The sequence below is a fragment of the Arctopsyche grandis genome, chromosome 8 (genome assembly GCF_051622035.1).
Source record: "Arctopsyche grandis isolate Sample6627 chromosome 8, ASM5162203v2, whole genome shotgun sequence".
NCBI lineage: Eukaryota > Metazoa > Arthropoda > Insecta > Trichoptera > Hydropsychidae > Arctopsyche > Arctopsyche grandis.
This window is the reverse complement of record NC_135362.1, coordinates 22,885,615-22,909,381: the sequence shown is the minus strand read 5'-3', so window position 1 is coordinate 22,909,381 and position 23,767 is coordinate 22,885,615. Positions and strand designations below refer to the sequence as shown.

Sequence of the window (23,767 nt, the reverse complement as noted above, 5' to 3'; positions counted from 1 at the left end):
ATATCAGATACAGGCAACTGAAATGAGATTAAGAAAAGCCTAAAAATTGATTCATTAACTTGGTCAAGATGGCTATTGCAAATTTTCAGGCTGTAGAAGTAGAAGTATGGAGGTAAAAAACCACGTGAACTGTATGAGAGGTATGTAAAAATCGGTAGAATGATCCAGAAAATAAGATCTGCGATATGATCAAGTTCCGAAAGAATCTGATAAATAAATTTCTATACATTGTCCAGCAGCGTGGACTAGTGATTAGCATATATGCTTTCGAACATAGTGGTCACGGTTTTGAGTCCCAATGGTTGCTGTTGGCCTTGACCTTGGTTTGTGACTCCAGGTCAATCGCTTCCTATTATAGTTCGCCAATTTATCGGATTTTCATTGAAACGGTTCCAATAAATTGGGAACCTTTACCCATTTTCTCGAAATTTTCGAGTTTTGAGCATCTCGAAAAATGCTGCAAATTTTTCCATAAATGTCCACAGATTACAAGTTTTTTAACATCTCAAAATTTGACGATTTACATACATATATAAAAATGCTCCGAAAATGAAAATTTATTAAAGATTTGCCAAACTTTATCTATAGATGTATATGTTAAAATTATTCTAAAAATTGTATATCGATGTTTGTTATAGGCCAGGGAGGCGCATTGGGGTTTACCTGTAAGGCCTTCCTGGTATATATGTAAAAATAAAATAAAATATAGACGAGCCGCCACTGACTGTCACTGTTCAATTAATTAAATATTGTACATATGTAGGTACATACATAAACATGCATGTAGCTGTAATAAACATAAAATTTTTAATCTCATTCAAAATTGATGACAAATTATATTCAAGTATAGAAACGGAGAATTCATTTAACGAGAATTGGTGAAGCCAGGCCCACCGATCTACGAGTAATAATAGCGATTTGAAATGCTAAATTTCGCACGTATGTATGTACTAGCTAATCACAAAGTCAAGTCACTTCGCGAGCTTATAATTGAAATTACACGTAAAAAAAATGTAAGACGACAAATCCTCTGGTATGTAGTGTTTCTTGCGTCACAAAACACAACGAGCTATGCATAGAGAAGTTAAATATATGGATAGATATAGATTGTGGCCGTGTATGAACAAGTGTTATTCGGTCAACTTGTAAGTCGTGTTTGGTAAGTAAAATATTGACTTTACCTACTTCAAAGTAAACCATGAATGATTTGAGGTTTGTCTGTGTCGGTAAGTCGCTCAAAGCCCCCGGTGGACCACCACGTGTCTATCTTAGCGCTGGTGCACTAAGTGCTCTGTATACAATACGAGACTTTTCCGAGACTCGCATACGAAATAAATAAATAAATACCACCGGGATGATGTTCGTAGAAAGTTTCGTCTCGGCTCCGAGGAATTAAAATAATGAGCAATGCGGGTTTTAAAGTATTGTACATATGTACATACAATGAGTAATAAAAGGTCTCTTAGGTCTCGACCGGAAGGCTGTGGTTTTGTTGAAGGGCTTAACGCGAAACATCTCCCGGTCTAGTTGTTTCCAGCTTTTAACCCGAAGCGAGTGTAATTTCACGGTAAAAACCCCATCGATCATTGTCTTGTATGCGCAATAAAAAATATCCAATTACTTATTTCATCAAATCACATATGAATGATTTTTTAAATAATTTGTCTTCCAAAATAAAGACACTTATTCATCTTTCGATAACTATTTAATGATACATTCGTTTATATTGTTACGTAGGGGTGGGTGGAGGATCCAAGTAAAAGGCCAAAGTCGTGTCACAGCATTTATTGATGATTAAGAGGGCTGTACACCCGAAACCTTAATTTTGTTACCGTTCCTTTCTTCGATATATATATTGAGTGTATGTATATATTGAGTGAATGCGACAATATATATCAATATATATATTGAGTGAATGCGACAGTTGCGCTTCGACCAAATAAAACGTATTTTAAATTGACAAAATCGAGGTTTCGTATTCTACTATTTTCTCCTCCAAAACTGGATCAATTTTTAAAAAAAAATCATCATCGGTATGAGAAAGATACTTTCTGTGCATCTATTGGCGTATTTTTTTTTAAATCGACAGTTAAATTAGCACGCTGGACTCGTTTCGTGGGTGTAAAAAAGAGGAGATTTTATAGATGTTTGGCGGCTCCTAGCTCCTATAAAAAATAATTAATCAAAAGAAATAAAACGATAGATGCACCTCAATGGTGGATATGCATAGCATATTAAAAAATAATTTCTCTAGTGCCATAATTGAGGAAGAGAGAAGTATAGTAGGTTTGTATGGACAAGGCGCTGCTGTCCAGCCCACTTAAGGAGATACACGCACTGGCAGTGCTCAGTCCAGAATGTCTTGATATCGCCTAAGTACCGCCTTATAAGGGGTAGGTCTCTCAGGACATCTTCGACGTCTGATTTGTTTACCTTTTGTTATGGTCACGTACTCGGATATGTCTTCCCACGACATTTGGTCCCACGGTACCACGGTATAGGTCACTTCTGAGAAGGGACCAAATAGCGGCCATTTTTTGGCCTACATGCACTTAGAGTCTAGATATAATCCTTGAAACCAATTATTACGGTCATGTCAAGTCTCTGGGATGCTACTTGGGCTAATCCGATTGCAACTACTCGGCGGCTCTTTTTAGTATACGTAACAATATGTATATCTAGGCACTGCACGGACAAGATTAATTCTGTTCATACTATACAGCACCACTCGTTTGCGGCACGTTCATGCTTGCTCCGGACGAGTGCAAGGCAAAGTCGGCTTTCTTATACATTATATATGTACCTATATAATAGCGCTGTTATGTGTCTGTGTGAGATAACGCTCCCCGTACTATAATAGTCGTTTCGATTCGAGGTATATAATAACACTTCCAACAAAACGTACGAACGTAATAACAGGTCAACAAAAAACTTCTATATATACTGTTTATTACCAATGTTTCCTCTAGATAAATTAGTCTCTGAGCATTTAGCGCCATCTATTGAAAATTTATTTAATTAATTTATTAATTAATTTTTCTATTGGTGTTTTACGTGGTATATATTTTTTTGTTTTATTTTTACATAGATATATACCAAGAAGGCTTGACAGGAAGACCCCAATGCGCCTTCCTGGACAATTAAATTACAAACAATGCAGCATTTTATTATTACATAAATCACTGTATTTACAGAAGCTGAAGAACACGAAATAACAATTAATTAATTAATTAATTACATGATTAATCCATTGAGACTATGGATTTATATTTATACACACAATAAATATAGAAGATTTGTGACAACAGAAAAGATGATTTTTGCCAATTTTGATAAACCGTTTCAACAATGATCAGATAAAATTGGCAAATTCTGATAAGAAACGATCGATTTGGAGTCACAAATACCCCCAAATCTAACCAGCAGTATAGCGGATCGAACCGACTGATCACTTGGTGCTAAACATACACGCTAACATTAAGCCACACTGCTGGCTAATATGTAGGTAGGTAGGTTTTTTCGGTCTCCGTGACGAGACAGAATGTTAAATTAAAGAAAACACAAATATCGGAAGGCAATGATCGAAAATCGAAAGATCTTAAGTCGAAAGATCAAAAAAAAATGGTGCATGGTAAACGGTACATACTCACTTAATTTGCGCGAGCAGGATACAACAGGAACAAGAGGAACAGGCTTTTCCTCCCGTATTAATGTGCGCGCGCAGAATTTTGGTTTTTTAATGATTACAAGTTTCACAGTTTATTCATTTTTTTATTTTCGTTGTTAATGTGGATACATAAATATAATCATAACCAGTAGCATAGACTAGTGGTTAGCATATAATGCTTTCGAACAAAGTGGTCACGGGTTCAAATCCCACTGGTTGCTGCTGGCCAGACCTTGGATGTGTGACTTCAGGTCGATCGTTTTATATCAGAGTTTTGCCAATTTATCTGATTTTCATTGAATCAGTTCCAACAAATTGGCAACCTTACCTTTTTTCTCGCAAATTTCGAGCTTTCGGCATCTTGAATTTCGCTGAATTGTATAATATGCTGCAAACTTAACCACAAATGTCTCTGTGGATGTTAATTGATAGTTGTATTTTCTTTATTACAATACTAACAATACTTTGTACAATATTTGACCATATATACGTATGTTGTGTTTGGTTGCGCAAAACAGAGACGAGTAAGTGTGTTGGAGAGGCCTTCATCCAGCAGTGGATGATGAGCGACTATAGATGATTATGATGATGATTTTGTATTTAAATGTAAAAATAAGTGTGCATACTTGTAAAATAAATAAATAAATAGTAAAATTGTAGATAAATGTATGTAATGTATACAACATTTGTTCATATTGAAGAAATACCTATATATTTATATGTAAATTACTAATAACCTGATAATTTTCAGCTCACTTCATACAAATCATTACATGCAATAAAGGCCGTAAAACTTCTACTGACATGAAAAGAAGGCCTGATTGTTTTCAAAAGTGTTTATACAGTTGCAAGAGGAATTTTTTTCAGGAGCGGAAGCTTCGCCTCTACACACAACATAACAACGCTGCATAGGCATGTTATTATTATAAACGACGAGTTCGTTATACCGAAATTAATATTGTCCATCGGGTGATTTATACATGTGTGTGTTTTTTTTTTTTTTGGCAAAGCTCACTCACATGCACACGTTTATTGACCGATCGTGATGGCCATATCTGTCCGAGCAAACAATCAACCCGCTCGGATTGCACTCGAAACCTTAAAATGTGTGCTCTGCACTTTATCACTTTAATGGAGACACCATTAAATAAGAAAATAAAAATTTATAAAGATGAGAGCGAGAGAGAGTAAAGGTTACACAACAGTGCTCACTCGAAAGGTTAAAATCGCACAATTTCAATTAGGTACGGAGGTACTCAGGTGTGCACATCTGCGTATGGGTGTATGGATATATGTGGCATTCCATTCTGCAAAGCAGCAGACGTAACATAAAGTTATGTCTTGTTACTTTTACAAGTAACGGACCACCAAACATCTGAAACCGCGGAACAAAACCCCATCAGAAATTATTGTAAACGTAATCGTTTCCCATCGAACTTTACAGCATTTCGGGTAGGTGGTACACACTGGTTGTAATTCGACACAAGTCTATACATATACTGGATGCATCATGATGCACTTTAATTTTAACCCTTTAGTGGACAGCCTTAAAATTTATCGAATAAAGTAAATTTATTCTTTTTTTATTCATCACTTGTGGGTTTTAAAAAGCATCATTCAGGAGAAATAATTTTCAGGAAGCCTGTATTTAATCGGTCAGCATTAAGTACTTTTTATCAGTTATTATAGTGAATAAATAAATAAAATAAACGGCCTCCATATGTACATATCGACTCATTAATTAAATGGCCAATTTATTTTAACAGTTGGATCGTAATTTGACGTACGCAGTTATGTTGAGAGGGTTCGAGTCATTTTATAATTTTATAAGATGGACAATTTAATGAATCCAATGAGAATATTAACTGACCTAACTGATAAATTGACCGTTTAATAAGTTACTGACCAACTGTATTGAATAACCGACTAAAAAGTCTAGTCGCCTTTTGAGTATCTGCTCCAAAAGGTTGCTCTATTTATTTATTTTTTAAAACAGAAACACTATATTTTCTCATAACATTGACAACAAAAAAGTTTCTATATATTTATTTATTCATTTTATATTAACCTCTACCATAGGTGTTACTACAGGTTGCCACTACATAAGTATCAAATATCATCATAATACATACATATTGTATATAAAAAGAGACGTGACCGATGTGGGTATGTGACTATGTGTGTGACAGACGCGTGGACACACACCCAATCAGAGCAAAGTATTCGAGACGTGGGGGGGGGGGGGTGGAGCGTCATTTGACGAAATTTACAAAAATACTTACTCAAGTATCTCTTTTTTAGAATTGATGGCAGTTTTGAAATGAAGGTCAAAGCAAATGAAATTGTAATGCTCTAGATATTTGAAATATTATATTATTGTTTTTTTTTTTAATATTACAAATAAATACACTAGCATTGTTGCTTGGTTACTTATGTATGTAACTTGTTACTTAGTCGTTGTGTCGGTCGCTCGTTTTCGGTAAATTAAAGATGTCCGAATTGGTTAAAAGTGTGTGTGTGTGTGTTTTCAAAAATATAAATAAACAGTGGTGTGCTTCGATTTTTGATATAAGTAAAGTGCTACTTTAAATAAAGTGCAGCAAGAAATTTGAGCATCAAAAGTAGCAGTCGTGAAAATTTCAATTGAAAAATTGTCATTTGTTTTGTTGTTGAAAATTAACGTTAATTCGAAAAAATATTTTGAAATAAAGTAATACGTAAAAACTCTATTACTAAGCTTTGCAAGCCAGTGTGTAATAAAAATGAATATTTGGAAACAGAGAGTCGAAGTACATAATTATACCGGAAAATTTTGGAAGAAAAAGAAGACGATTTTTACGTGTAAGTTTTTTTCAAAAATAAATGTCATCATCGTTATTACCCTTGCAATTGACCTTTCACCATTCGCTATTCTATGAAAGCCTTTCCAATCATATTTTTGCCAACCTTCATCTATCTTTTATATAAAAATGATTTTTTATACATTTGTCTATATGTACCTACATATGTTTATCTGTTAAATTTGGTATACTATTTTATGATAATCTAACTAACGTAGGTATTAGACGTATTTCGGAAGGGCTCAGAGCCTGGGATCGACGGACTTCTATGTAAAAACTCCCGGGAAATGCCGGGCAAGTATGTTTGTCTGCTATTCAATTCGACAGTTTTCAACTTCATATGTATCTTATGGTGACCTATGTAATTTCGACCGTAAATGTGTTTTATAAGAGCTCATAGCCCGGGGATAAAGTATATAACTATACAGAACTTTCTGAAAAAGTTTTAGTCACTCGAGCAATTGTCAAAAATTGCTAAAAAGTACGAATTCAAACCAATTTTTTTACTTAAATAGGTATATGAACATATGTACATATATTGGATGATTGCATAAGTTCATGCCCGATTTGCAAAAGTACTGGAAAACGTTTGTTAATGGTATGTAAGCATGTAAACATATAGGTACAACATTTTTCAAAATTAAAAGGTAATAGGATCATTTATTTTATTTTATTTAAATAGAGCGAAACACTAAAATTGATGGTGCTACATTTAAGCTTTATTATTCTTTATTATTATAATATATTCAAAAGCTTTCGGACTCTAAATCGGTAATATAAATGCACATGTTACACCTAGGGTTGCCATCCTTACGGTTTTGACCCGTAGTCTCCGGATTTCAGCTAGTCGTATCCGGGCTCTGGGTTTGAATTTTATTTCTCCGAGTGTGTAGTAAATCCCTTACAAAATTATATAAACAAATACAACTTTCTATTAGAAATTAACAACTTGTGTGCGAAGCGAATAAAGTGCTAAAGAGGTCTATCGCGCATATCTCTTGTATGAAATGTTTGGCCATATCTCATCTCATGTATAACAATTTGCTACTGAATACAAAGATTTTTTAGATGTTGCAAAATAATTAAATGTAAAAATAGATGCTGATAAATCTTATGATGATATCTGCCTTCTTAAAAATATTATTTCAATTCAGATTCGTGTAAGTACGAGCAAATACTAATATGAGTTTTTTGCTCGAAATTTTACCGATTTAAAATTCACACTTCCAATTTTAAACAAAAACAAAAAATAGTGTGGCCAGAAATCTATCTTAATAAAGATGTTATTAATAGAAAATACTCAATATAAAATAGTATTAACAGTGGGAAAAAATCCCAAGTGAAAATACGTACTTTTGACTTTTGATTTGAACTAAAAGACTACTTAGAAAGATTTGAAATCTGAAAATTAGTACAAATGAAAGATAAAATACCTGACTATAGATTTCAATATTCATTTTGAACATAAAATTGACAGATTTTTAGACATCGACCGAACAACACCAAGATATAGAAAAATCGTGCGATTTAAAAAACATATATATATCCGATTCGTGTTTACTGGGCATAGATCTATAAGAATAGTCATATCTCGTCTCTGAACCATTTTTCGTGTCGAACAGTGAAATGGATAACAATATTTCCGTCTAATGTTTTCATCGAATATTTTTAGTTTAGATATATAATTTCAAAGTATGATTTTTTTAATTAATAATAATTTATATGAATAAAATATAACCTAAGAGACCTGTCTCAGATGTGGCAGTCCTAATTTCATTGGCAACCAATTCGTGAAATTGCTCATTTCATGAAAATGTAAAAAAAAAACGGTGCAAATCCGTTGAATTATTTTTATGAATTTGACAAAAGTGTCTATCGTTACATGACTAAACCAAATAAAATTTCATTCTCCGTCTTATTAACCACAGTGATGTTAATTTTAACTTGCGTTATCAAAAAAGTATGAAACAATATTATAACGTGACGACGTTGTACTATGAAAGAAAAACATCATTTTTATTTGAGTAATGCAATGTTATATGATCTAAAGCTAAATAATGTGTTTATCGAAATGTCAATTTTTTCTGACATTTTCACGAAATGAGTAATTTCCCGAATCAACTTTAACATATACATATATGTATAATTGAGTTTGATAAACAATGCAGCGATGGAGGGATTGTAGTGGGATGGGTGTGGGGGGGTGGGGATGGTGCACTTTGGTGCGGCGAGAGTGCAGTGGGAGATGAGGGATGTGCAGTGGACTGTGGAGGGGATGTGCAGTGGAGGTAGGTGAAGTGAAGTGAAGTGAAGTGAAGTGAAGTGAAGTGCAGTGCGGGGTCAGTGAGGGCCACGTAGCACCACACTCAGTTGACAGCAGACCGCGACTCCACTTGGACGCGTTCTTCCTCCGCGACTCACACGACCGACTCCACCAACACACGTCCGAGTGCGAAACCCACCGGTGCATCTCCGCAACTTTTCTCAAATCGTCTGTGCTTTTTTATCTTTCTTTTTTACTCTCTTTCTCTTTCTCTCTCTCTAACTATACATATGTACATATATATACATATTTATACTCGTATGTATAAAAGCTTATTTCACATTAGGCGAGGTTGCTCTCGGCGATTGCTTTCTCACGGTACCGATCGACCGGTTAACAATTTTAATAAATACCGTGTAATTAAATGCATAATCGTACGCAAATTTGCGCAAATTTTAAATCACTATGTTAATGTTTTTATTATGATAAAACGTGTTCACACATTGGTGGCAAAGCTTTTGATAGAAACGGTCGGTGCATCGATTTTATTAGTGTTTAAACACATTTGCAATCATTTTTAAAGATAACGATTAATAGATTATTTTTTATACTGATTTTTAGATTCACTTAAGAGCTTGCCAGTTTAAAAAGTGCCGCACATTAATTTGACAGTATTTAAGTGTGTAAAATGTAGTTTGAAAAATGCATAGATACACATGTATGTAAGTGAGTTTATTTATTTCGTTAGAAAGCTTTCAATTTGTCGACTTCAGTACTCAATAATGTGGTGCTTTAGATCGGTGCGTTTATTTGTTTTAAGTAGTTCGAAATGTCAAAAGCGGAATACCTTGAATTTGTGTGCCCAAGAAGAGACCGGGTTTCGATATTTGTCGTGTAAACAGTTCTTTCGAAGAAGTCGGTCTAAACTCGTAAAATTGGTATCGTCAGGTTCGAACTGAACGTGTGAGTTGATTTTTACTTTATTTTTTGTTTGTTGTTTTATAATATTGAGACAATTGAATTAATACGAGGGAAAAAATGTGTAAGTAATCGATTCTTGGCGTGCGTTTATTTGCGAGTGTGTACATTTTAGCATATATATTAAAGTCAGTAAATTACAATAAAATCTCATATCGACAGTAACATTTGCATAATTACACCGGAGACGCTTCCAGTTTGTTTCGTCGCGAAATTCGCAATTTTTCATCGGCGGGGTTTTAATTTTTCCGCGTCGACAACTCTCTGCGGATAATCGGGTGACGTGTTTGAGTTCATTAATAATTTATGCAACGTCGACATGTCGAAGGTGTTGCTTAGCATATATGTACGATTAACGATCGCGATTGATTAAACTCGACTGATCGATCAATTTTAAAATCGAACACTTCTCTATTATAATATATTATGTTTGAGCGTATGCGAGTGTTATGTCTATGATGTACATATGTACATATGACAATGAATGGTCGGGAGAATTTGCTCATTATATCATATACTATCTGCTTGTGCGGTTGTGATTTAATGGCGTGCGATTCATTCAGTGGTTTGTTTTTTTTTTATTTTTTTAAATTAAATTCGTCGAATAAAAAGTGGACGAAATTCTTCGACTTAACAGTAAATCGTTAATGCGTGAGCTATCGATTCGCACTGGGAAAATCTGATTTATTACACAGCGTTTTATTCAGGTTTGATTTGGTTGAAAGTGCTATTATTATGTATTAGTATGTTGTGGTGTTTTGCAGAATTTTTATTGATTAGATTAATATATATAAAATTAGTTATTAACTGTGCGTTTTCTATTAAAAATTTGACTGTCCGTCTGTACAATTATATGGGGGAAGCAACACGTATTTTATATATCAATTATTGTTCTTGATCGAGTCTTTATTCTATCGTTTAATTCTAAATACGTTATCGTGACATGAATCTCTAAATATTATAGTTTTGAATTCAAACAACTTTTTTGCAAATTAATTGTACAAGTCAGTTATTTTGATAAGAAACTAGAGTAGAATGTTATAGATTCAAGAATGATGTAAAAACATAGATAAAGTAATAATACATTACCAAAATTCTCAAAGAATCCATTAAATCGTTAGTTGTTTTTGCTTTCAGTCTTATTCCTTATTATTATGTATATTAGGAAAATCTTATAAATTTTGTTGTAATTTCTTATTATGAATAGAATAATGGTAATTAAGTATTCAGTTTAAATTTTTTTTATATTTAACATTATTTGATACAATAAACGAGTCCAATTATTTTAATATATGTATTGTATAATATAGACATGCTTATTTGGATATTAACAGCTTTACATACTTAGATATTAAACGTTAGTACAACATAAATCATGTTCATAGTTGAGTAAATTTGTGTAAACTGGTCGAGTTGTGTAATGTCACGTTACTCGATTAAACGATTGGTCGTATTTAAATATGATATTATGTATTGAGTTTATTACGATTGAAAATCGTGAAATATAAAGACAAATAACAAATTCCTATTAAATGTTATACAAAATAAGTAGTACTTTTGTATTGTGAGAGACATCGACGCGTGGTTAAATCCGCAACCCGTTCGAGCGTATGTATTTACGTACATATAATATGTGTGTACACAAGTACTAATAATGTCATATTATGTTGAATTCTTCAATAAACTAGCCTATGATTCAACCGCCTCGCACGCAGATGCCACCGTTAACCTCTTTAAGTCCGATTGAGCTGTATCGTATCGGAGAAGTGTGTTATAGAAAGGGTTGGCGAATAATGGCGAGGAGGGGGAGTCTGTAGTGTGCGTGTTGATGTAGGTTGTTTGGCGAGAGCAGTTTTGATATTAGTTGAATGAAATCACCGGTATCGTATTTCCTAGCGAGGTCAACGGACAACCGATTCATCGGATCAACAGCCCGCCAGGCCGACATTACCTACCGACCACTTGCACTCCACCTTTGCTTTCCTAACGCAACGTTTACAACGCACAACACCGGCTAATGTAGACCCCGAACGTAATTCGCTGTAATCGAAACTGTTACTTGTGCGGTTTTATTCGCCAGACTTGAGGGTACTATCCGGTTTTGATTATGACACGATTGTTCGCCTCTTTGTGTACATTGCTTCGGCTAAAATTTTAACAGCTCGCCGCTGCACACTACATACATACATACATACAATATATTGTAGTCGAGAGTTTTCGACCGCGCTGTATGTACAATGCACGTAGTATGAACGTTCTCTTTGTATCAATTATCTGTCACGCACTTCTTGGTCTGCGTGACAGGCACACCACTTAGTATCAAATTAACGCCGTAAAAGTGTGCTTTTTCCATTAATGCCACTCTCGTGAATTCCGCCACTGAATTAATTTCGCTTTCATTGCCGGTCCCATTATACTATAATAATATATTTATCTTTATAGTGTGTTTTTTTTTATTATTATTTATTTATTTATTTATTATTAACGGACGACTTTCTAGGTGGTCCATGGACCGTTGCGAGCTTTGCCCCGACGACACCTCGTTTTATTTAAATATGAATACGGACAATTTGAATACGAATCAAATAGTCAATATAGATGGTTATCTGGGCGGCGTCGAAAGCGTCTCCGTAGATGCTTATCGTTGAATTATTACGAATTAAATTTGTGACGAGGGGATGACTGATAGTGTTTAGAAGGGCTAGCCCGGTAGCCCTCGACTTTTGATGGGGGTCAGAAGTGTGTGTTGACATAACAAATTCGGAGTAGAGTGTTGAAAATTTCTCTGTGTGTTCAATCAAACCATTGATAAGATCGATTGCCCTTTTTTGTTTCGGTTTTGTGTTCGATGCAATGCAAATGCTTGAAATTCCGTTGAATTTATCATAAATAGTGATCTCGAATCGTATCGGAATTTATTATGTACATACATACATACATATGTATATGCAAGTTGAATCGAGCATGTTTTTGTTGTACATATTATAGATGTTTAGACAATGGCTTTAGTAAAAATGTGGTGCTATTGATTTTTATAATCGTTTTTTAACTACGTTTATGTAACTGTGACTTTTGAAAATTGCAATTTGCTTGGCAGTGATTAAAATTGACTGCTATTTACTGTGTTATTTTTTTGAAATTTACCTCTTTTTGTTGTATTTGTAAATTTATTGTCTTCAAATAACATCACTAAAATAAATCAATAAAGAAACATAATTTATATTTAATATAGAAATATGATTTTTGGGAAGATTCAGACACAAGAAAATATTTACCACGATTTACGTAGAATTGAATTTAAGCAAGAGTTGATTTTTCTTTCGAAATATTGTATCGTATTACCTATCCATTGTAAAAAAATGGTTTTTAAATTTCTTAATATATTTATTATAGTATAAATCCTAATGCAATACTCCAAAGTTCACTATTTAACATAGATCTTCAGATTAACTCTTCATAATTCATCTATTAATTAATTTATGCTACTAATAAATAGCTCATTATATATAAAAATAATGCTACATATCTACATATGATATTATAATACAATTTCACATGTGCTAATGTAAATTTACGCTATTTATTATTTGCAGTTTTTTTAAGGCATTTAATGTACATACTTACGCATAGTTGAACAATTTTTTTGTAATTTTTCAAACACAATGAGTGTAATAATTAATTGAATAAACTAAATATTTTCCCATGCAAAAATTAAACAGGTAAACCAAGACTAATCTACAACATCGTATTTCTACGATTTTGTAGATTAGTCTACTCTAATTTCTACAACTAGCTCATTCGAAAAGAAAAAAAGCGTAAGATTCAAATAATTGCTTTGAAAAGAAACAATGCCGTTTTGTTTTAAATTAACTTTTGTCTTCACATGCTGTACTTGTGTGTATGTATCTATGCACATATATAATACAATTCTCATGCATTTACAATTTAAAATTACGCAAATTCGAACAAAATATGTATGCGTTATATTCGACGCAGCTTAATCGCGTCGTTTATTTTGCATTTATAAATTTATTATGCGGCGAAAAAAAAAGATGCATTTAAGACGCATCGCATATGGGCTGACCACCTTTAGAATTTTTCTGATTTAAATCGATCCGTTCGTTTGAAATGCTATGTACCTGCCGACATTTGCATTTCTTCGTCAACGTTTCTTTCGAGCGGGCATTTGATTTTTTCCGCATATTATGTTGTATGTATAATATTTACTCTCTGGCGGAATAGTTTGCTCAGCACCGTAAACATCTGTATGTATTATATAATGTGTGTGTATATAAAATAATATAATATTTAAATTAAATTGCGTAATATTTGAAATTTATTGGCTTCTCTGGTCGAGTCTATGAATATAATATTTGTCTTGCAGAATGTTCTATCTTGAGATAGAGTCGTGTGTGTGCGTGTGTGTGTGTGTGTGTGTGTGTGTGTGTGTGTGTGTGTGTGTGTGTGTGTGTTTTTCAATTTTTCTAGACAGTAAAGTATCGATAAATATTTAAATTCGGTCCATTAACGAACGCGTTAAATTTTTCACAATTGAATGCAAATTTTCCGTCCATTGCATTTTGAAGTCTGATTATTTTTTAATTAAATAATATGAATAAAAACTAAATTTATTTTAAACGAGGATACTTTTCAATAAAAAACTTTTTCATACATAATTTTTATATAAAAATAAAATCTAATATATATGTAGATATTATGTGAGATTTTACCTATGCAATGAAAGAATGCTTTTCCGTGTGTGTGTTTTTCGAAAACTCGATGGATGACTGTTATTTTTTTATATTATTTAATTGATCAACTCTCAAATTCACAGTATTGTTAACATATAAATATTTTCAAAAATCCCTTTCGATGATATTTCATCGGGTCTATCACCAGTACATATCTCTCTATGCATATTTTTCAGTGGTATAATATTAGCATTTTATTGTGGAATTTTTGCTAGAGCGTTTTTCAATCATTAAAGATTAAATTTATTAAAAGTTCTGAATTTCATTGGGCAGCAATTTAAATTGCCTTTCCTCAGTTATTATAATAAATGGTCAGTAAATAAAATAAATGGTTAATACATCCGAGTAAGTAGATTAATAGTCGGTTAATATAATACATGGTATTTTAGAAATATGTATGTACATACATATGTACCTATGCATCTATTGATCAGTATATTATATTTAACAGTCGGTTCATAATTTGATGTAGATATGTATTGTCGTAATATTGTGCAGTTACGCATAATGAATATGTGGAATTCAAATATATGTTAGTTCTTTATGAGTATTATATTTTATATGAAAATTTTTTTTAATCCAATGAAAGTATTTATTAATCAAACACTTTATTTTAACGTGACTGCAACTGTATTTGATAACTGCTCAAAAATTTAGTCGCCTCATTAAAACTGTTATTCTGTAGTTTTCTGTCGAACCACTTTGGCGATTTATTGCAGTCGGTTTCACGGTAAAATTCCATATTAACACTAGTCCCAAGTTGTACCGCTGTTTTACTTAATGGATCCAGGAAACCGAAGTACACGGGCGGTTTGCCCTTTTATACACCTGTCGTAAACAGCTGTTGTTGCGGTCTGCTCACATCTCTTTTCATTCATAGATGGATAGATAGATAGACAGATAGCGAGAACCACAGGTAAACATAAAAACTGTGTCTAATATATCTTCTCTGTCGGCAATCTAGCTATGTACATACATAATCTTTTATTTTTTAAACTATTTTTAAAAGTTGTATGTTTATTTTTCAAACAAACTAATGATGCAAATTTGTATGGCATTATATTTTAACTGTTAGTTTAGTAGCATGATTATTATGAGATTTAACTTGGGTTGAAATCTTGGGATAGGTTCGTTCGAATGCCTCATTTACATAAAGGTAACGTTACTATTATGCTCTCTATGCGTATACGGAACTAAATGAATATTAAATTATATTGTTAAATGTGGGTCTATGTTTGACTGTTTCGTTTATAGATCGCACCTATTTGAGATGTGTGTGTGTGTTTTTTTTGGCCCTCCGCGAATAAATCACATTTGAGCAACGGCGTTCAATTGCGACGTAATCGCGTATTATTTGTTTTAATTACGGGAATAAATAATGTATGAATGGATATTTCGATTAAGCCTCCGCCAAAAAATCTTCTAACTTATTTCCCGGCAATAACAGTGACATTTATTACTCGAAATCCGTCCGCTATACGCGATACGCGATATGTTATTTTTTGAGTCATAAAAGTTGTACCGTAATGATTATCGAAATATTATTAATTATTTTTATCCAATCAGGCTCTGGTGGACTCACTATAAATAACGTTACGCTCGGCCAGGGATCGTTAACTCGGAATTTTATTATTATTTTTTATATGAAATAAATCCGAATCGAATCAAACAAAAAATCGTCGAGTTTGAGATACAAGGAAAATTTTTTAACTTCCGGCCGGTCGATTCCGTCGAGATTCTCACTCGAGATTAACATTGCTATGCTTGAATAAAATCTGTAATACGACATTGATATACATATTTTGACTAGATACAATAAAAGGTCAAAGTAGATAGTGGTGGAAAGTGGGATTTTTTTTAGGTTTTCTTTTTTGCTGGAATTGTTTTAAATTTTTGGTCCTGGTTGGCGATCCATGTCCAAGCCAGACGATTGCCGGTCTAGAGCTTTGCCCGAGGCCGATCGCGGCCGACATGTTTCTTAATTTGCCTACAATCCAAAACGCCATCCTTCTTCTGATTCATCTGAAGCTGTGCGCGCGCGCGCGGTCAACCTCATCAAACCAGATTTCTCACAATCAAAACGCAAATATTTATGACATAACCGAGGGAAGATTTCGCCAACGGTTTTATTTTGGGTCACAATTGAATACCAGTGTACGAATAACGGTTTTTCCAATTTCGGACCGTCTAAAAATATAAATACAGGTATACATACGTACTTATGTACATATATACAGATGTAAGGTGAGTCGAACAATAGAAATTGATATTTTGAGTGTCCAACTTTCCACCCAATTAAATCGTAAATCACGACTCAAATTGAGGTGCAAGAAAAGGTCCCCTAATTCAAAAGGATACCTGTATAATTTGGGTGTAAAAAATGTTGCTTTTCGAAGTATTTCAGGTGCAAAAGTTGGATCGGTACCGTTACACGTTTGCTTCATAATCGTTATATCGTTTGGGATATACTTTACCTACCTTTATTTATGACGATATTGCTATTTTTGACTGTTGAATACCTTTTGCCATTTATGATTTTTTTCGGTATAAGTTATAAATATACATAAAAGCTCTTCATAAAATAAAAGAAGACCTTCTTACCTACAAATTTATAATAATACCGACTTTTTCTATTTAAAAATGGCTTAGTGAATAACTCACACTTAACCAATGGGTAAAATAAGTTTTTTTAAGTATCTCGATTTTTCTACTTTCATTTGATTTGAACGATTAATTAAATTTATTGAATATGAAAATTTAGTGACAAAACTCCTGTTGGTTAATGAAATATTCATTTCAATCAAAATATAAGTAAATTTTGATTTAGAGATTGTATAATGTTGTACAAGTTGGTGGTGAAAGAAATTTACATTTGTAAAAGAAAAATATTAATAGTTGAACATTACAATACTTATTACTAATTTAGTATAAATGTACATATGTACGTAAACATACTATATGTATGTATGTAATTATATGTAATTGCAATCGGAAATGAATATCGAAGCTGGTTTTAAATTTTTGATTCTCACGATAAAATAATCTTATGAAAGGAAAAGAAGAAAAAAAACATCTGAAGAATCTTCACCGTTCGTTGTCACAATTTAATATAAACAGTGGCGACGAGTGGTCGAAGCAGCGATAAAAAATCAATTAATACACATTTATACGATATTTATTAGGAGTATCTTATTATTTACATACGATTAAGCTCCTACTGTGCGGCATATTGATTCGGAGGCGATATTTCATCGGGGATTTCGGCAATTAAAACAGCGACAAAACACCGAAAGACGGAAAGGCTTCTGCAATGAGATTGGTATTAATCACGAGTGGAGATTGTGTGTACATTTGGTCTATTGAACCGTTACGTGGGCGTCGAGGGAAGAAGCAGTAGAAGGAGGAGAATCGAAAAGAAGACGAAGAAGAAAAAAAACTAAAAAAAAAAAAAACGAGTCGTGGAGATCAACTGTGATGTAATGGTCAGCGGTGGTGGTACGTACGTGTTGCTCTTATGACTCAGTGGCGTTACGCAATAACGACCATCATTTATTTATTATAATGCTGTCGGTAATTATCCCCGCAAAAAATGCCAACGCATTGTATTATGTATGGGTGTGCGTGTGTGCGAATGTCCAACAGTAATCACTCCATTAATTTTAATTTCGATACAACGACGTGTGCAATTTCGACACTTTTGCTTTCGAATCGTCGCCTCTCCAATCTCACGTGCAAACTGATGTATTATATTTCCATATGTATGTACATACCTGTGTTATGGCGACTGTCACTGTTGACGTATGATGATCTGACATTTTTTTAATTTAACCATCACAAGTCATTAGCAAAGATTGGTGTTGGGAGGATGCTTTTTGCGCAAAAAATGGTACATTATTGTCAACCATGCTTTTTTGGTTTCTTGCTTTGTACATTAAGGAGCGGTCTGTAATTATTAAAAAAAAAACACCAAGCCAACCCCTAAGTCTAGTCATTAGCATTCGCTAATTATTGTCATATATTAAATGGACATGTAGTACAGTCGAACTTGTTAATACGAATATGGTTGAAGCTATTTTTAAAAAGCCTATTTTGAAAAGCCTGAACCTATGAATGAAAGCACTGGTTGACGTTCATAAATATTACTTGATAGTATGTAGATTCAATAAAAAATTAGCCTTTTCCAAAAAACACTGTTTTAGACACAGTGTCAAAATCGTGCTTGCAAATTTATATGAACAGTTTATAGAAAGTTTAATTATCGGTACACGTAAGTAGGTACATGAATATTCATTTTTTTTTAATTTTCTTCAGTGTAGTGCTTTTAAAATGAGATCACCTATAATCCATTCGTTGTAGGAAGATGCTAACTCTTTCACCGCTTCTCGACCAATAACATTTCGTATAGATAATAGAATATTGTACGTACGAAATGCTATCGGTCGAGATGAGTTGAAATGGACAGCATGTGCTTTTTACAGTGGATGGATTATAGATAATATTTTCATTATAAAAATGTCTATTATTAAAAATATCGTAGTTTGAAAATAAGTTGAAGTTATTTGTTAATTATAACATATTGCAAAAAATGTCAGTGTTTTTTTTCTAGTATTTAGTATATTGTTGTCTATTATATGCAAACAATTTTTATTTTATTACATCTATACATACATTTGTGCCATGACAGGAATTATCCCCAAGCGACACATATGGTTAGATATTTTTTGTACTAACTAGATTGGTTAGATTATTGTGATACATGTGATTAGATTATTTTGCACTAACAATATTTCAAACATAACAGGATATTTTATTTATTTATTTATTTTTTTATTTTACATATATACCAGGAAGGCCTTACAGGTAAATCCCAATGCGCCTTCCTGGCCAATTACAAATACAAATACAGCATTTTTATTATAAGTCGTTGAGTTGCGAGACACTGAAAAAACTCGCAAATTAACGAGACATCTATGAATTGTACATAAATTTTTATTGTACATCAATCAAAATTTTTCAAATAGTGGTGACATAGTAGGTAGGTAGGATTTTTAGCCAATTTTTTTTCCGGGAACCGTTTCAACAATGAAATCAGAGAAAATTGGCAAACTATGATAGGAAACGATCAACCTGGAGTCACAAATCCAGGTTTGACCAACAGCATACTCTGAAAAATTCATTTTCATTCAGGGATAGAACCCGGCACCTTCTTGACGGTAAGCAGAAGCTTAACGTCCGAGCTATGCTGCTGGCTGTATATATATAATAAAATAGAGACATCTGTAGACAATCAGATTTTTTTTTGATACCCAGCAAATTTGCTAGAAATACATATTAGATTCAACAAATTCGAGATGCTAATAACTCGAATTTGCGAAAAAATTATGGGGAGGATACCGGTTTATTGGATCCGTCACAACAATTAAGCTAGAAAAATCGGAAAAAGTTGATTTGTGTTTTAATAATCACGAGACCTCACCAGCAGCGCATTTGGCCGGGTCTTGAACCCATGACCTCTCTGCTGGTATGCAATAGCTCTCTACCCCCAAATCACTATAAATATGAACATATTTATAGTGATTAAACGTGGATATTGATTTAATAATAAAATTGGAACTACATAGTAGATCAATAATATGATTGCAATGTGTATATATGAACGTTTGGGTATAGTGACGCATTGTTAGAACCAAAAAAAAAAAAAAAATACATGAACTAAAAATGTGGTACGTACGAAAGTAGACAATTTATGATAGATATGTAAGTAAGTACTCTCTATTATGAATAAAACAACAACGCATGTATACATTTATAAAATAATTAATATCGGCACGTTGAAAGGTGTACGCCGCTGTCGAGCTGTGTGGGAACACCCAGAGGCACTACTTACGTTACACATACCTAGTATACTACATATATATATATATATATATATATATATATATATATATATATATATATATATATATATATATATATATATATATATATATATATATATATGTATATATACATATATATTATATGTATATATACATATATATTATATGTATTTTTATTTAGCCGCGTCAAAATATCCGACGAAAACGGTAGACGCCGAGCGATAATTGTCAACGATCGTTTTGGCGCAATGCGGCAGGATTAAAGTCGGAGTGATAGCGTGATGATGATTGGGCTTATTGATTGCAGTCAGCTGTTAACCGGCAAGGTTAACCGGCGCGCCGTCAAAATAACCGAACCGGCCATTATTCACCAGTCAGTGGCCGCTGACAGCCGGCTGCCCAACCAAACAATTCAATCGCACAATCGCTACCTAATGAGGGCCCAACGTGCCTCGTCTTGTGTTTGGACCGCAATCGGCGATACTAGCGCCGCCTGGCTGATGCCGGTGACACGTCCGATGACGTCCCAATCGCCGAGGAGTACACGTCGATTAGGTTTGGGGTGGATTCGGTGGGTGGGAATGAGGTTCTACTCTGTAGAATGTCGTCGTAGTGCTGAAATGGTTGTTCGTTACAAATCGTTGAGTGTTGACCTCGCGCCGTGACCGCCGGTGCCGACTGGAATCAATTTGCTATAAAAATAACTATTTAATGCGATCGTATAATTTTAACAACTTAGCGGTCTCACAGCGCCATAAATCGAAACGTAGAACGCCGCGCATTACAGTAGACGTGAAAATGCAACTGCTCGATGGATTGAAATTTTCAATTCCGTTGCAGTGACGAGCTCGAGTCGTTCGATTTAACTTTGTATGTATGTATATGTATGTAATATATTGTACGAGTTGTATTTTAATTTTTTTGTAATTAGTTTTGGATATTTTTTTTGTTCTTTTGTATTTTTTAAATGATAAATGAAATTTCTAGGAAATTGGTTTGGAGACTTCAATGCGCGGATATTTGAAACCTAAGCGCAAGATTTTCAACGAATCATTGATTTAGAAATTCAAGTAATCTACATATGAGCCATTATATTTGAAAGTGGCATAAGTTCACTTTTTCTTAATTCCGATAAATATCTACTTCGCAAAACATTAAATATAAGTTTTTACGTTTAATAATATTCAAAAACACTGGTGGTTTATTCTGCCTTTCCGAGATTCTAGACATGTCGAATTAAAAGAATAGATAAACAATTTGTGAAATAAGTCAAACCGAAAATTGGACTTCCACCACTTTCAAATATAACAGTTTATGTATGTATGTATGTATGTATACAATTGAAGGTTTGTATGTTTGCCGTTACGCAAATATATAGTTTTCAACATTGGTTCAATTTTCTTATATGTAGTACTCTAGCTTAGATCATAGACGGATTATAGAAGGGGTTCGTAATAAGGGAGAAACTTACGGAAGAGCACAAGCTAAATTAAATAAAACGAAGTATGGAAAACATGTGGGGTTAGATTTACATATGTATGTATAAGAAGAATGGAAGCATTTTTTAGTTGTTTTTGTGAATGAAGAAAATGAATTATATAAAATTGGTAATATAGACAAGATATTTTGTTAAAAAAAACAATTAATTTAATTTTAAAAATTCAAAAATCATTATAGGGACGTTAATATGTATTATACGAAATGGATACTTCTTGTAACTATAATATATTGGCGAACGTTAGTGACTTTAATGACGATATTTATTTTAATGGAACAGTTAATATATCCTGAAGTCTTAATGAAAGTTACCATATATGTATATGTAGATTCCAATTACTGCTCATTGGATAGTTAAATGCAAATGAATATAAAATGCTAAGATCAATCATGTAATGGTCCACCATTAGAGAAATCGTAATTTCAAATATCTACTAGGTTTATTTGTAGTAATATAACATGTATCAACTTACCGGTGAAGTGAAATTTCAGACAAACATAAAACGTACGGGTCGTGTTTCTCGTAAGTATAGAAAGCGTCGAATCAGATACGTGTGCAAATACTATAGGTACAATGTAGCAGTAGTTTAGCTTATAAGCGTAACGGTTAGTTGTGGCAATTTTAACTCGAACGACAAAATTGAAATTGCATCCGAGCAAGGGGTGCAAGTTCGATTTCAATTGAATCGAATCTCTAATTCGAGGCGTATCGGAATGGGTATTTGCGAATCGCAACGGGGTGTTTAGCGGCGTTAACGAAGGACATAAATAACGGCGAACACACGAACTGCACAATCTCGCAATCGATCCGCAGCCGTAATTAAAGCCTTCGACCCACTTTTGATACGTTTATCGAGAGTCTGCGAATTTAATTTATCGCTTATAAGCTCGATTAAATTCGCAATTAATCACACAGCGATCCGCGTCAACCCACTTTCTAAGCGGGTTTCCTCCCAGCCCGGGAAATCGAAGCTCTCTTTCTTCCCACCTGGCTTTGATTTATTATTTATAATCCGCGTCTAGCCGCTGAAGCAATTAAAAGTTTCAGATCTCGCTGTTTTGTGTGGCGAAAAAAAAGACATAATTTCGTGTCGTGTGAACGAGAGATTAGCGTATCTCCATAATGCCTACTATGTATTTAACTTTTATGTGTAGTTTTTAAGCGTCTTACCGTGGAAATTATGAATCCAATTTCGATCTACTTCAAAGACCACATCCGACGTAGTTTGCAGACACATATAATTCGCAATACAATTGTAGCGCGTATAGAGTTTTTCTCACGGTCATAAAGTGCGATCTCGTATGACGAGCGTGTCTATAAATCTGCACGTGTGAAATGTGGTGGCATATATTTTAGATTGTTTTTATTTATTTTTTCTATCGTTTCCTCGATTGTCTGATTTTAATATTTAATTGTGTAGGAATTGAATGTGTAACGTTTTGATTTCTGGAAATTATTTTTTTTTATTAAAAATAAGAAAAAGCTTGAGAACCATTAGTGTATCACAATTAAACAGTCAATTAGATTATTTTCAAGAATCTGCTTTTTAGATTATGTATAAAACGAATATTGATTTGGATCAGTTTCTATCTCAAAAATATATTATATATGTAGTTAAATAACTTTTGAGCGTATTTTTTATTTCATAAAAATACATATGTATGTATGGATATATGTCCATAAACATTATATGATGAAAATGTAGTCATCTAGTATATGAATGATTTGAACTCTTGATTCAATTTTTATTGGTTAAATATTACAACCATAAAAAAAGGTCAGAGTATTCTATAACATAATATTCTTACTGATCATTTATTTTCGTAAAAATATGATTAAATGCCCTTTGTAATGAAAGTAATGAAACATCGAGTACGTATAATACTTAATC

General features: G+C 33.3%; 1 protein-coding gene across 1 annotated transcript in view; it reads right to left on the bottom strand.

Moving 5' to 3' along the window:
* LOC143915452 (uncharacterized) overlaps positions 1-23,767 on the bottom strand; it is a 668,062-nt gene that overhangs the window by 574,540 nt on the left and 69,755 nt on the right. The window lies entirely within an intron of this gene.